Source organism: Ranitomeya variabilis, chromosome 6 (assembly GCF_051348905.1).
Source record: "Ranitomeya variabilis isolate aRanVar5 chromosome 6, aRanVar5.hap1, whole genome shotgun sequence".
Taxonomy (NCBI): domain Eukaryota; kingdom Metazoa; phylum Chordata; class Amphibia; order Anura; family Dendrobatidae; genus Ranitomeya; species Ranitomeya variabilis.
In genome coordinates, this window is record NC_135237.1 from 538,275,687 (window position 1) to 538,291,120 (window position 15,434).

Consider the following 15,434-nt stretch of genomic DNA (forward strand, 5'->3'; position numbering starts at 1 on the left):
AGCGGATATTGAGGATAGGAGTCGTAGGAATAATCTAAAAATAAGGGGGATACCGGAGGAGGTTAAACAGCCAGATCTTCCAGACTTTATTCAAACTGTGTTCAAGAAAACTTTGCCCGATATTTCCGACCTGGATCTTTGCATTGACAGGGCCCATAGACTACCTAGGCCAAAGGGTATATCGGAGGATAAGCCGAGGGACACCATTTTGCGCTTACATTTTTATGGGACTAAGGAAAAAATTCAAAATTTTATCAAAAATAAGGGATCGTTACCAAAACCCTACGATGGCACGGACCTCTCCAAGCATTCATTGGACTCGCGTAGGTCCTTCAAACCGGTGACCGATATTCTCAAGGAGGAGCATATTCTGTACAGGTGGGGTTTCCCCACAAAGCTTATGTTCCATTACAAGGACAAATTTAATATCATTAACTCAGTGGAGGAGGGTTTGAGCCTTTTTAGAGCTCATACTTGAAATGTCAACTCTTACAGTATGGTTTATAAAGAGTAGTCAACTCTTACAGTATGGTTTATAAAGAGTAGTCTTTTTAATTTTTTTTATTACAGTAGATTTTTATCAAAAGATGGTCTCTAATCATTGGGGGGTTGGGGAGTTTCATTACGCAAACTTTTCCCCCATTGGATCAAAGGTCCCTTTAAGGGACGAAGATCGGTCAATTGAACCGGATTGTTTTTTAGTCTAGGTGGTTTTTCTTGTTATTGTTTTTCTTTTATATCTGGTTCAATCTAGTTACTCGTAAAGCTTTAAATTTGTTTTAAGTTTTTTTTTCTTGCAGCATCGTCAGCGGTCTACAACATGCAACTGAAATTTGTCCTACAACGTCAGGGGTCTCAATAGTCCGTGGAAGAGGTGTGCCGTCTGGAAGGAAATTAAACATTTACAAGCAGAAATAGTATGCCTACAAGAAATAAAGTTCTGAGAAGGTAATCACCCCACATTTACAAATAAAAAATTTTCGCACTACTTTTCTTCCCTATCAAAAGGGAGAAGGGCAGGTGTGATCACAATGGTCAGGGACACTACCATTTCAACTTTAGGAAGAGGTTAGGGATCCAAATGGCAGATTTCACATTCTGGTGTGCCAAATTAACACGGTTACTTGCACCATCGTAAACATATACGCCCCTAATACGAAACAACTCAGTTTTCTTAATAAGGTTATGAAGAAAATACACAAACATAAAAAAGGAGAACTATATCTTATGGGGGATTTTAACATGGTCCCAGACGCAAAACTTGATTCCAATTCGGCCTCACGTCACTCCTCAGTTAATCTAAACAAATGGATCATTAATAATGAGCTGTTTGACACCCTTAGATGTCTGAACGCTGCCTCGAGGGAGTTTTCCTGTCTCTCATTGGTACATAAAACTAAATCCAGGATAGATCTGTTTCTTTCAGAAATTTTTAATATATCCAAAGTAAAAAAAGCCAGTATTATGGACAGGTCATTTTCTGATCACTCTCCTATCATGACTGAAGTCTTGATTGGACCTAATTTGAAAAATTCTGCTTTGTGGAAGTGCAATAGCTATTTGCTTAACGTTCCAAATTACAGAGAACAAATCAAAACCTCATTACAAAATTATTTCAAGGAAAATATAGACGGTGAGACTGACCCGTTTATCATTTGGAACGCCCACAAAGCAGTAATTAGGGGAAAATTAATACAAATTTCGGCCAGACATAACGCAAAAAAGAGAGAAAACATTAAGAGCATTCAGGAAAAAATTCGTGAAAAAGAGAATGGTCTTAATACTTCAAATAATGATGCACAAAGCGTTCATAAAGACATACTGGTTTTGAGACAATTGTTGAATAAAGCCATCATGGAAGATTATGAAAAAATTATAAAAGCATCCAAATTTAGGAACTATTCCGAGATTAACAAACCAACGAAATTTATGTTAGCTAAACTTAAAGGTGACAGGATAAACAAAAGAATTAAAAAGGTGAGGGGTAGTTCGGGAGACATGATTCACCATCCTACAGCCATAGCGGAGGAATTCGCTAAATTTTACCGCAATCTGTACAATTTAAAGGACGATACCTTAACACCTAGTCCAGATCCAAAGGAAATTGAGCTATTTCTTAGTAAATTACACCTTCCCACAGTTGAACCCTCGGATTTAAACGAATTGACAGCTACCATCACTGTTTCCGAGGTGATAGATACAATAAATTCTCTTAAATTACAAAACTCTCCAGGTCCAGATGGATTTGTCAACGAATACTATAGGATTTTCTCAGACGTTTTAGCCCCCCATATGACTAATATTTTTAATATGGCTGCAATATCCGGGACTTTTCCCGGAGAAATGTTGGAGGCAACTCTGATAATGATTCCAAAATCACAGGACAGTATGGAGGAAATTAAAAATTATAGGCCCATTTCACTGATAAACTCTGAGGTTAAAGTTTACTCAAAAATTTTAGCCAATAGACTAAAAAGGATTTTACCAAAAGTAATAAAACACGATCAGGCGGGGTTCATTGAGGGCAGGCAGACTTCTGATGCCACTAGGAGGTTAATAAACATTCTTACTAAGATCAACGCGAATGGTATCCCTTCGGTCTTGCTGGCGCTTGACGCCGAAAAGGCGTTTGATAGGATAAATTGGACGTACCTTAGAATGGTGATGGAGAAATTTGGTTTCGATCAGGGATGGCTGAAATCGGTATTTGCACTTTATTCAGCTCCTAGTGCAAAAATATATATCAATAATAGCCTATCGAACTCCTTTCCATTAAATAATGGTACTAGACAGGGTTGCCCTTTATCTCCCCTTTTGTTCGCCCTTGCAATTGAACCCTTGGCAGAAATGATTAGAACAAATAAAAATATTCAAGGGGTGGACTTTGGTGATAACCAATATAAAATTTCCCTTTTTGTAGATGATATGTTGCTAACCCTCACGGACTCCTACCACTCTATAAAAAATCTCTTGGAAGTACTAGAGGAATTTTCAAAAGTCTCTCTATTTAAAATAAACAATGCCAAATCAAAAATTCTCAAACTCAACTTACAGGAAGAAACAGTTAACCTTATAAAACAAATCGTAGATTTTACCTGGGAGCAGGAACAGATTTCATACCTAGGAATCACATTTACAAAATAGGTTGGTGAGTTATCCAAAACTAATGGGGAAAACATTCTTTCGGTAATCAACAAAGATTTTCAGACATGGGGCAAAGCTGGGCTATCATTGATGGGTAAGGTATTAGCAGTAAAGACTATGATTCTTCCAAAAATTTTATACATCTTCAGAGCCTTGCCTTTAAGATTTCCTCTGGAGTTTTTTAAAAATTCTCAAAAAAAAATTGTCTTTCATCTGGAATGGGAAAAAATCCAGAATTACTAGGGATATCCTGTATAAAAGCAAAATTAATGGTGGGTTGGGTCTCCTGAATATATCAGCTTACTATAATACAAACTTAATAAAACATAGTCAGGAATGGTTATCAAATAAGGGAAAACATGTATGGTTTGAAATGGAATCGTCTTTGAACAAATCGGACTCGTTGGGAAATATTCTCTTTAAACATACTCTGAATCTGAATAGGTACAAACTTAACCACCCGATTATTTCAGCTATTCTCCAAGCATGGGATAAAATATCTAAAATTCCTGGAAAGAAAAATAAAAAGACAATTGGGGAATCCCTACCAATCTCCTTAATTGCATCCTTCTTCGGGCAACAAATTCCATCATTGTGGGAACAGAAAGGGGTTAAAAAGCTAGGAGATCTGCTGGTAAATAATAAGCTACAAACTTTCTCAGAAATTAAGCAAAAATTTAATATTCCTTCCTCAGAGTTCATTCAGTACATCATAATTAAATAATTCCTCCAGAAATACATATCCAAGGTCACCCATAGATCTGAATTAATCTTTTTACTGCTCAGAAATCAGGAGCATAAAATTTTTTGGAGTACTAAGTTCCTTTACAGCAATTTCAATAAAGACTGTACATTTAAAAAGAATAAATATATGAAAAAATGGGGGAAAACATTAGGCCTGCATATAGATGAGGATCAGTGGGAGGAGGCATTGAGACACACTTATACTTCTAATATTTCCTTACAGCTTCACGAGACATTCTATAAGATCCTTACAAGATGGTACCTTACTCCGGATAGAATTTCACATTTTGGTGGTGATTCTTCACCATTGTGTTGGAGGGGTTGTGGAATCAGGGGAGATGTGCTTCACATTTTTTGGTCATGCCCAAAACTAACCAACCTCTGGAAGCAGACGTCCGAATATATTGGTAAGCTGATTAATGAGGACTTTGTACTCACTTCCCAGACGGCTCTCCTTTTGGTGGACACCGGAAAATTTCATAGTTCAACGAGGTTTGTGATTATTCACACCTTGTTGTTGATTAAGAATAAAACTGCAGCAATGTGGAAAAGTTCAGAGACTCCGAGATTCCCTGACGTTGTGGACAATCTTAGCCTTCATAATTCTCTAGATCTTAAATTTGCTATAATCAATGGATGTTTACATAAATATGAAAGGAAATGGAATAAATGGAACATAAAATTCCAAAATCAATAATCTATTTAGCGGATGTGGCTGTTGTTGACGATGTAACTAAGAAGTGTAATAAAATATACTAGTCAATTGTATTTTTTTAGGGCACTCATTTGACCTACCCAGGTCATTGGCCCAAAAAGCTTGATTATTGCTTATACATTTGTTTTGCCTTTTATTTCTTTTGCCTTGTTTTCATTTTTGTTATGATTAACCTGTACCCTCTCTTTCCCAGTTTTTCCCCTTCCCTTCCTACCTTTCCCAGCCTTTCCTTTATATAGCTGATGTATAACAACATTATAAAAGTGGTTTTATTTTCTGTAAAATTTTGTTAATAAAAATTTGTTAATAAAAATATTTTGAAAAAAAAAAAAAGTTTTCAGATTAATCAGTTTTTCCAGCTGATGTTTTGGATATGGAGAAATCCTGCTTAGAAGAGTTTGGTGCCTGCACAAAAGGAATTTTCTCACACCGATGCGCCTTATCTGAAATTATATTTATTGCAGTTGGCAATAAAATCTCCCAGATATGGACAACAAATTGTTACAATCATGTATCAGTTAAAGATTTAACCACAGACAGCCGAGCATCTGACTCCAGAGCGCACCTTTGAATTTTACTGCAAAATTATGTTTATCCAGTCGGCCACCAGTGAGCTAAAACCTGAAGCAGGCGATGATTAAAGCATATGTCATCCTCCATAATTCAATTTTAAACAACAATTGTTCCTAGGATCCTGATTTGCAGCGTATAGAAGACCTTGTGTCTGGATTTAAAATTTCCAAACAGAACAATGGCTTCTCTCCTGTGTGAATTCTCTGATCTTTTACCAACTATAACCCCAGACATTATTAATAATAAGGTGAACTTTCAGGGACTGATTAGTGAAGAGTTGCTCTATACACTAAAAAGCAAGTATTGGCATCAAATCTGAGATTCCAAAGTAACTATACAGGAAATCTCTTACCAATCGGCCAGAGAGCGTCATCATTTCAGTAGTAACTTATCTATCTATAAAATATACTACAGGAACAAGTAACGTTACCAAGTACCTCATTGCATCAGTCTGTAAAATCCACGGTGTTTACTACATCTTGAATCTGCATCATCATCCCATAGAGAGTTCATCAGTTGTTACATTATCTTCATAGATACGTGACAACATTCAGTATATGCAGCAAGAAGTGAAAGACATCCCACCTGGGAAGCCACTCATAATTGTACAACATTAGTATTTTCAAGTCATATTAACTTCTGAAAAGAACAATTGGCATGTTCACACTTTATATTTAATCAGTAGACAACAATCCAAGAAGAAAATATTTTATTTGCCCTTACAATCTAAACCGCGGCATTCAGGATGTCTTTACTCTAATTCTCGCGTACATGAGCTTATAGGATAAAAATTATCTAATACTTACTTGCGCTATTTATATTGTCTGAAGAAACGTTATCTTTCCTGCAATATTTTAATGGCACATTTAGGCTTTCACAATTAGACATATAAATGCATTGTACAATGTATAAGGCTATGTGCGCAAGTTGTGGATTTGCTTTTGTAAAATTGTGCACGGATTCTGCCTCTCTTGGCAGAAAACACAGTTGAAAACCTGTACGTTTTTTGAGGTTTTTATGCGGATTTGTAAGCTAAATGAAGATATATTATTTTTTTAAAAAAAAGTGTGGTGTCATTTTCTTGTTTAACCTTTTTTTGCTTCATTTTCCATTTTGGAAAGTTGAGCACACAGTAGCCATTACGGCTCCGCAGGCCCTATAGAAACATGATTCTAGGATCGGTTCTATATATTCTGCATAGTCGCAGAGAGCAGGTAAGCTAAAGTATATGTAAATATCATTTTACACGTCTTTATTTTTTCGCCGTGTTGTGCAGTAACCAATTGTTTTACTTTAATAGGAGCAGTCCAGGAGGAGAGGCAGAAAGCTGTGGGTTCACCCTATAGTTTCGGAGTAAAGTGAGAAGGGGCACTTCAATGTGTTATACAGAGACTTAAGGAGGTAAGTTAACCGTTTGTAAAGAGAGAGCTATACATCACTACACCTCCAATTCAGTTGGTAAATCAACAATTTCAAAAATTGTGAGGTGCGCATGTAACGTGATCTGGCAGAAATTGCAGCCCATCTTGATGCCTTCCTCAACTGGGGAGACTTGGCTACAGGCCGCAGCAGGCTTTCAGTCGGTGGCCAATTTCCCAACTGCCGTTGATGGAAAACTTGTAAGGGTTCATAAATCAACCATTTCAAAAATTGTGAGGTGCGCATGTAACGTGATCTGGCAGAAATTGCAGCCCATCTTGATGCCTTCCTCAACTGGGGAGACTTGGCTACAGGCCGCAGCAGGCTTTCAGTCGGTGGCCAATTTCCCAACTGCCGTTGATGGAAAACTTGTAAGAGTTCAGCAACCACCACGGTCAGGATCTGGCTTGTTTAATTATAAGAAGGGCTTGTTTAATTATGAGAAGCATTTTTCTGTGGTCCTGATGACGGTGGCTGATGCACATTATAAAATTTGTTGCCATTGATGATGGTGCTTATGGCAGTACTGTGGACTCTCGGGTGTTGCAAACATCACAGATTGGTCTGCAAAGTCTTCAAGATTGCGGAACGCTTCCAGCTCCACGACCTTTGCCGGGTTGAACACATCCAGTGCCCTTTGTGATGGTATCGGATGAGGCATATCACTTATTGACGAACCTGCTGCGCCCATACCCAGGAAAAGGACTGGATGCCCGACGAAGGATTTTTAATTATCGGCTGAGTCTTGCACGCAGACATGTGGAATGCACCTTCGGAATCATGAGTAGCCAGTGGAGAATCTTTCAGACACCCATCCAGTTGGATACAGACACAGTTGATGATGTGATTAAGAAATGCTGTGTACTCCATAACAATGCTCATGAGAACAGCACTGAGGTAGATGAGGAGTCACAGATGCCAATATTTACTTCAGTGGTCAACGTGGGTCTGGGAAGGCCATCCAACTCTGGTACCCGTGTGCGAGAAACCTTTACTGTCTATTTTATGAGTCCAGAAGGTGCCGTGCACTGGCAATACGCCTGTGTTGGTGATGCGCAGCCTGACCAGCAGAGAAGAACATAAGCAAATTGAAAAGAAAAAGATACCTAAGAAAAAAAATGTTTTTCTTATGCAAAGAATGTTAATTATCTATTTTTGTGTTCATAAATAAACCATAGCTGAATGTTCATTTTTTGTGTTTTTTTATTTTATATTAACTGATTTTAATTATCAGTGATGGGAGAGGGAGCGTCACAGGACACTCCTTAATCACTGCTTTCTAACTGTATTGGTTTCTATGATGCCGATAAATTGAATGCACGATTGTGGAGGATGGTGAGGTGCGGCGCCAGGACCCTCTTACTCAGGGGCCCCAATAGAGGCAGCCCCGGGAGGAGCAGAGGGCCCTAGGCTGGTATGATTTTGTAGAATGTTTTAAGTAACAAGCATTGCAAAAAAGTCAAATTTGATAAAACATATAACTTTTGTGAAATAAAATTTGTATAGTAAGCTTTACCAGCACCTGTTGTAGGGCTGCAAATAAGTCTGTAATTTACTAGAAAATCTTGTTTCTGGATTAGCAATTTCTAATCAGGACAATAGCTTCTCTCCTGTGTGAATTCTCTGATCTTTTACCAACTGTAACCCCACACAATATTAATAATAAGGTGGAGCCTCAGGGACTGATTAGTGAAGTGTTGCTCTATACACTAAAAATCAAGTATTGGGATCAAACTTGAGATTAAAAGGTAGCTACACAGGAAATCTCTCACTATCCGACCTGGGACAGTCATTATTTCAGTAGTAACATATCTATCTATACAGTATACTACAGGAACACGTAATATTATCACCAAGTTACAAGTATCTCGTTACATCAGTCCGGAGAACGCACGGTATCTACTACATCTTGCATCTGCATCATCTTCCCATAGAGAGTTCATCAGTTGTTACATTACCTTCACAGATACGTGACAACATTCAGTATATGCAGCAAGAAATGAAAGAAATCCCACCTGGGAGCCACTCACAATCGTACAACATTAGTATTTTCAAGTCATATTAACTTCTGAAAAGAACAATTAACATGTTCACACTTTATATTTAATCAGAAGACAACAACCCAAGAAGAAAATATTTTATTTGCACCTGCAATCTAAACCGCGTCATTCAGGATGTCTTTACTCTAATTCTCACGAACATGAGCTTAGAGGATAAAAATTATCTAATATTTACTTACGCTATTTATATTGTCTGAAGAAACGTTATATTGCCTACAATATTTCAATGGCACATTTAGACTTTCTCAATTAGACACTGTATATAAATGCATTGTACAATTTATAAGGCTATGTGCACACGTTCTGGATTTGCTTTTGTAAAATTCTTCGCAGATTCTGCCTCTCTTGGCAGAAAACAGTTTTTTATGCGGTTTTTATGTGGATTTGTAAGCTAAATTACGATATATTATGAAAAAAAAAGGGTTATATCATTTCCTTGTTCAACCTTTTTTTGCTTCATTTTCTATTTTGAAAAGATGAGCACAGAGATGAGCACACAGCAGCCCTTAAGGCTCTGCAGGCCCTATAGAAACATAGGATTGGTTCTATATATTCTGCTGCCAATATTTACTCCAGTGGTCAACGTGGGTCTGGGAAGGTCATCCAACTCTGGTGCCCGTGTGCGAGAAACCTTTACTGCCTATTTTATGAGTACAGAAGCTGCCGTGCACTGGCAATACGCCTGTGTTGGTTATGCATAGCCTGACCAGCAGAGAAGAAACAAAGCAAATAGAAGAAAAAAAAGATACCTAAGAAAATATATATATATTTTTGGTTATGCAAAGAATGTTAATTATTTATTTTCGTGTTCATAAATAAACCATAACTGAATGTTCATTTTTTTGTGTTTTACGTATTTTAATTGATTTTAATTATGAGTGATGGGAGAGGGAGCATCACAGGACTCTCTCTCCTCCATCACTGCTTTCTAACTGTTTGGGCTTCTATGATGCAGATAAATTGAATGCACAATTGTGGGGGATAGTGAGGTGCGGTGCAGGGACCGTCTTACTCAGGGACCGTCTTACTCAGGGACCCTCTTACTCAGGGACCATCTTACTCAGGGACCCTCTTACTCAGGGACCATCTTACTCAGGGACCCTCTTACTCAGGGACCCTCTTACTCAGGGACCCCATAGAGGCAGCCCAGGGAGGAGCAGGGAGCCCTAGGCTGGTATGATTTTGCAGTATGATTTAAGTAGCAAAAACTGCACACAAAAAAAGTCAAATTTGAAAAAACAACTTTTGTGAAATAAAACATGTATAGGACAATGGCTTCTCTCTTGTGTGAATTCTCTGATCTTTTACCAACTGTAGCCCCACACAATATTATTAATAAGGTGGAGCCTCAGGGACTGATTAGTGAACACTCGCTCTATACCCTAAAAAGCAAGTATTGGGATCAAACCTGAGATTCCAAGGTAACTATACAGGAAATCTCTTACCATCCAGCTTGGGACAGTCATTATTTCAGTAGTAACATATCTATCTATACAGTATACTACAGGAACAAGTAACATTACCACCGAGTTACAATGGAGGACACACGGTATCTACTACATCTTGAATCTGCATCATCATCATCTCATAGAGAGTTCATCAGTTGTTACATTATCTTCATAGATACATGACAACATTCAGTATATGCAGCAAGGAGTGAAAGAAATCCCACCTGGGAGCCACTCACAATTGTACATTAGTATTTTCAAGTCATATTAACTTCTGAAAAGAACAATTGACATGTTCACACTTTATATTTAATCAGTAGACAACAATCCAAGAAGAAAATATTTTATTTGCCCTTACAATCTAAACCGCGGCATTCAGGATGTCTTTACTCTAATTCTCACGTACATGAGCTTACAGGATAAAAATTATCTAATACTTACTTGCGCTATTTATATTGTCTGAAGAAACGTTATCTTTCCTGCAATATTTCAATGGCACATTTAGGCTTTCACAATTAGACATATAAATGCATTGCACACTGTATAAGGCTATGTGCGCAAGTTGTGGATTTGCTTTTGTAAAATTGTGCGCGGATTCTGCCTCTCTTGGCAGAAAACACTGTTGAAAATCTGCGTTTTTTAATGAGGTTTTATGCAGATTTGTAAGCTAAATTAAGATATATTATTTTTTTAGTGTTATGTCCTTTCCTTGTTCAACCTTTTTTTGCTTCACTTTCCATTTTGGAAAGTTGAGCACACAGTAGCCATTACGGCTCCGCAGGCCCTATAGAAACATGATTCTAGGATCGGTTCTATATATTCTGCATAGTCGCAGAGAGCAGGAAAGCTAAAGTATATGTAAATAATATTTTACATGTCTTTCTTTTTTCACTGTGTTGTGCAGTAACCAATTGCTTTATTTTAATAGGAGCAGTCCAGAAGGAGAGGCAAAAAGCTGTGGGTGCACCCTACAGTTTCGAAGTGAAGTGAGAAGGGGCACTTCAATGTGTTATACAGAGACTTAAGTAGGTAAGTTAATCGTTTGTAAAGAGGAGACAGCTATACATCACTACACCTCCAATTCAGTTGGTAAATCCACCATTTCAAAAATTGTGAGGTGCGCATGTAACGTGATCTGGCAGAAATAGCAGCCCATCTAGATGCTTCCCCAACCGGGGAGACTTGGCTGCAGGCCACAGCAGGCTTTCAGTCGGTGGCCAATTTCCCAAACTGCATAGGTGCCGTTGAAGGAAAACTTGTAAGAGTTCAGCAACCACCACGATCAGGATCACGCTTCTGTAATTATAAGAAGCATTTTTCTGTGGTTCTGATGACGGTGGCTGATGCACATTATAAAATTTGTTGCCATTGATGTTGGTGCTTATGGCAGTTCTATGGACTCTCGGGTGTTGCGAACATCACAGATTGGTCTGCAAATTCTTCAAGATTGCCGAACTCTTCCAGCTCCACGACCTTTGACGGGTTCAACACATCTAGTTCCCATTGTGATAGTATCGGATGAGGCATATCACTTATTGACGAACCCTCTGCGCCTCTACCCACGAAGGAGAATGGATGCCTAGCGGAGGATTTTTAATTATCGACTTAGTCTTGCACGCAGACATGTGGAATGCACCTTCGGAATCTTGAGTTGCCAGTGGAAAATCTTTCAGACACCCATCCAGTTAGATACAGACACAGTTGACGATGTGATTAAGGCATGCTGCGTACTCCATAACAATGCTCATGAGAACAGCACTGAGGCAGATGAGGAGTCACAGCTGTCAATATTTACTTCAGTGGTCAACGTGGGTCTGGGAAGGCCATCCAACTCTGGTGCCCGTGCGCGAGAAACCTTTACTGCCTATTTTATTAGTCCAGAAGGTGCCGTGCACTGGCAATACGCCTGTGTTGGTGATGCATAGCCTGACCAGCAGAGAAGAATGGAGGCAAATTGAAAAAAAAAAAGATATCTAAGAAAAATCATTTTTGTGGGGTTATGCAATGAATGTTAATTATTTATTTTCGTGTTCATAAATAAACCGTAACTGAATGTTAATTTTTTGTGTTTTATTTATTTTAATTGATTTTAATTATGAGTGATGGGAGAGGGAGAATCACAGGACTCTCTCCTCCATAACTGCTTTCTAAGTATGATGCAGATAAATTGAATGCACGATTGTGGGGGATAGTGAGGTGCAGTGCAGGGACCCTCTGGCGCAGGGACCCTCTGGCGCAGGGACCCTCTGGCGCAGGGGACCATAGAGGCAGCCCAGGGAGGAGCAGGGGGCCCTAGACTGGTATGATTTTGGAGAATGATTTATTTAAGTAGCAAAAATTGAAAAATAAAAAGTCAAATTTGATAAAGCAACTTTTCTGAAATAAAACTTGTATAGTAAGTTTGACCAGCTCCTGCAAATTAGTAACTTTTCTAAACAGGACAATGGCTTCTCTCCTGTGTGAATTCTCTGATCTTTTACCAACTGTAACCCCACATAATATTAATAATAAGGTGGAGCCTCAGGGACTTATTAGTTAAGTATCTGTATGAGAAAGTCAGCGACCCGCACTACAGATCCTGCCCTATGCGAGCCTGTGGGTAAATGAAATCCTGCTGTCCTGCTGGGTGTCGGGTGCCAAAGCCAGAAGAAACCTAGAAAGTCTAGAGATCTCGAACAACGGTTAAAATACAGGGGATACCCTGATCACATTTGGCAAGGGGCCCGGAAGAAATTGGGTAGCCGCAGTAGTACAGTAAGAGATAGAGGTAATCCCACGGATAAAAGATTTACATTTTGCTTTAAGTATGGTCCAATGGACCAACAAATCAGAGCGGCCATCAGAAACAACTGGCACTTACTTGACAATGAGAGAGAACTGACCGAAGTAGTAGCAAGGGGTCCTTTAATTTCTAACAGAAGAAGTACCCGAGTTAGGGACCTGATAGTACATAACCAGGTCACAAATGAGAGGGAAAGTAGTTGGCTAGAACGCAGTACCCCTGTAGGGAATTATCGGTGTGGGCATTGCTCATACTGTGAAAAACATGTCACAAGTAAGGTTTTAAATATCGGTCCCATCGAACATAGAGTATTGCAATTGATTACCTGCCAAACCAAGTATGTTGTCTATGTGGTTTGGTGTCCTTGTAGCAGGTTCTACATAGGCAAAACAATCAGAAGCCTATACATACGCTTTAGAGAACACTGCAGGTCGGTAATAACTGGTAAAGGGGTGCCCAGACTAATTAATCATATGCGAGAAAACCATAACGGGAACACGGATTTAATGTCCTTTGCTGGGATAGAGAGAGTTAATGTAGCTAGGAGGGGAGGAGACCACCATAATGCCTGAGGCGCGAGGCTATATGGATCATGCGGACGGGAGCTGTGGGCCCTGCAGGACTTAATGACAAAATAGACATGTCTATATTTCTATAAAATTTATTAACATTGGAAGGTGGGGATAGTCCTATTTTTAGCTCCATACAGAGGGATGTGAGCCAATGCCCATTAGATGTAGCCGCTATGAGATGATAGGGGGATAATATAGTATAAAATATGAATTTTACCCCCTCATTTGATCTCCGGTTCTTCACCGATGGTGAGCGTAGTGTTTTCTGTGTAGAATAAATCGGACTCATAATGAATGAGAATAGTGGGTGAATTACCATAGCCGTGGTCCCGCCATATAACCACTGATAAGTAATAAGAGAACGCTTAGACAGTTGTAATATTAAGATTTATGCCTTTGGTGAGTGTTTTTGTTTTTAACTTCATTGTTTTTAAATACTTTTAGTGTTTAGTGTACCAGTGGTGGGCGGATTGAAGCTGGAGGGAGGCGCACGCTGAATGTGTCCTTCTTAAAGCGTCATTTCCTGCACACTCAATGAACCCGTTGAAGCACCGGACAGGTGCGAAACGGCCGTCGTTCAGCCGCCGCATTACCCTGTGTACACACCCCCGTGCCGTGTTTGTATGGACTGAATAAAGAGTGACCTGTTACCGAAGGTTGGTGAGTGCAGCCGTTTTCTTCATCATCGTACTTATTAGTTAAGACTCGCTCTATACACTAAAAAGCAAGTATTGGGATCAAACCTGAGATTCCAAGGTAGCTATACAGGAAATCTCTTACTATCCGGCTTGGAACAGTCATTATTTCAGCAGTAACTTATTTATCTATACAGTATACTACAGGAACAAGTAACATTACCACAGAGTTACAAGTATCTCGTTACATCAGTACAGAGAACGCACGGTGTTTACTGTATCTTGTATCTGCAGCATCATCAACCCATAGAGAGTTCATCAGTTGTTACATTACCTTCATAGATATGTGACAACATTCAGTATATGCAGCAAGAAATGAAAGAAATCCCACCTGGGAGCCACTCACAATCGTACAAAATTAGTATTTTCAAGTCATATTAACTTCTGAAAAGAACAATTGACATGTTCACACTTTATATTTAATCAAAACACAACAATCCAAGAAGAAAATATTTTATTTGCCCCTATAATCTAAACCGCGGCATTCAGGATGTCTTTACTCTAATTCTCACGTACATGAGCTTATAGGATAAAACTTATCTAATATTTACTTGCGCTATTTATATTGTCTGAAGAAACGTTATATTTCCTACAATATTTCAATGGCACATTTAGGCTTTCACAATTACTGTAGATTGTCGTGGTATGGGACTTCACCCTGCCTACACTAGTTTTTTTTTATTACCAGCATTTAATAATTTGCAAATGCAGATGAAGTTGATAGAAAACCACAATCTGTGCCCTCCCAGCATTCCTCTGTACACATCTCAGTATTTAGATCACTAGTAGCGTGATATATTTCCCTTCAGTATTTCTCTATTCAGATCACAGATATCACAACATGCTTCAGCCGCAGGGCAATAACTATTGCCTACGATTGTAGAGTTCTGGATGACAATTTCACAGTGTGAAACATTAATTAGGGCATTAAAACTTTATTTGTCTAGAACAGTTGGTAGACAGTAATTCCCCACCACCACAACCACCATTTAATGGAATATGCAGGTCTTCATATCCATTTGTAGGAATCCAGATATTAAAATTACAAAACAATAAAGATTATCTTTTAAGCACAAACAGATTACTGAAAAAATGTAAACAAGGTATTCAACATTTGGCCTCCCTTAACATAACAATAGAACCATAATCATGCTGTATCAGACTACTAGAACATGGTGAAAACGGAGATTCTTTATGCAATAACGCAACTGCCCTACAAAGAAGGTGAACTGTACAATGCTGGGAACAGGATAAATTGTCCAATGTCTGATGCCAGACTCCT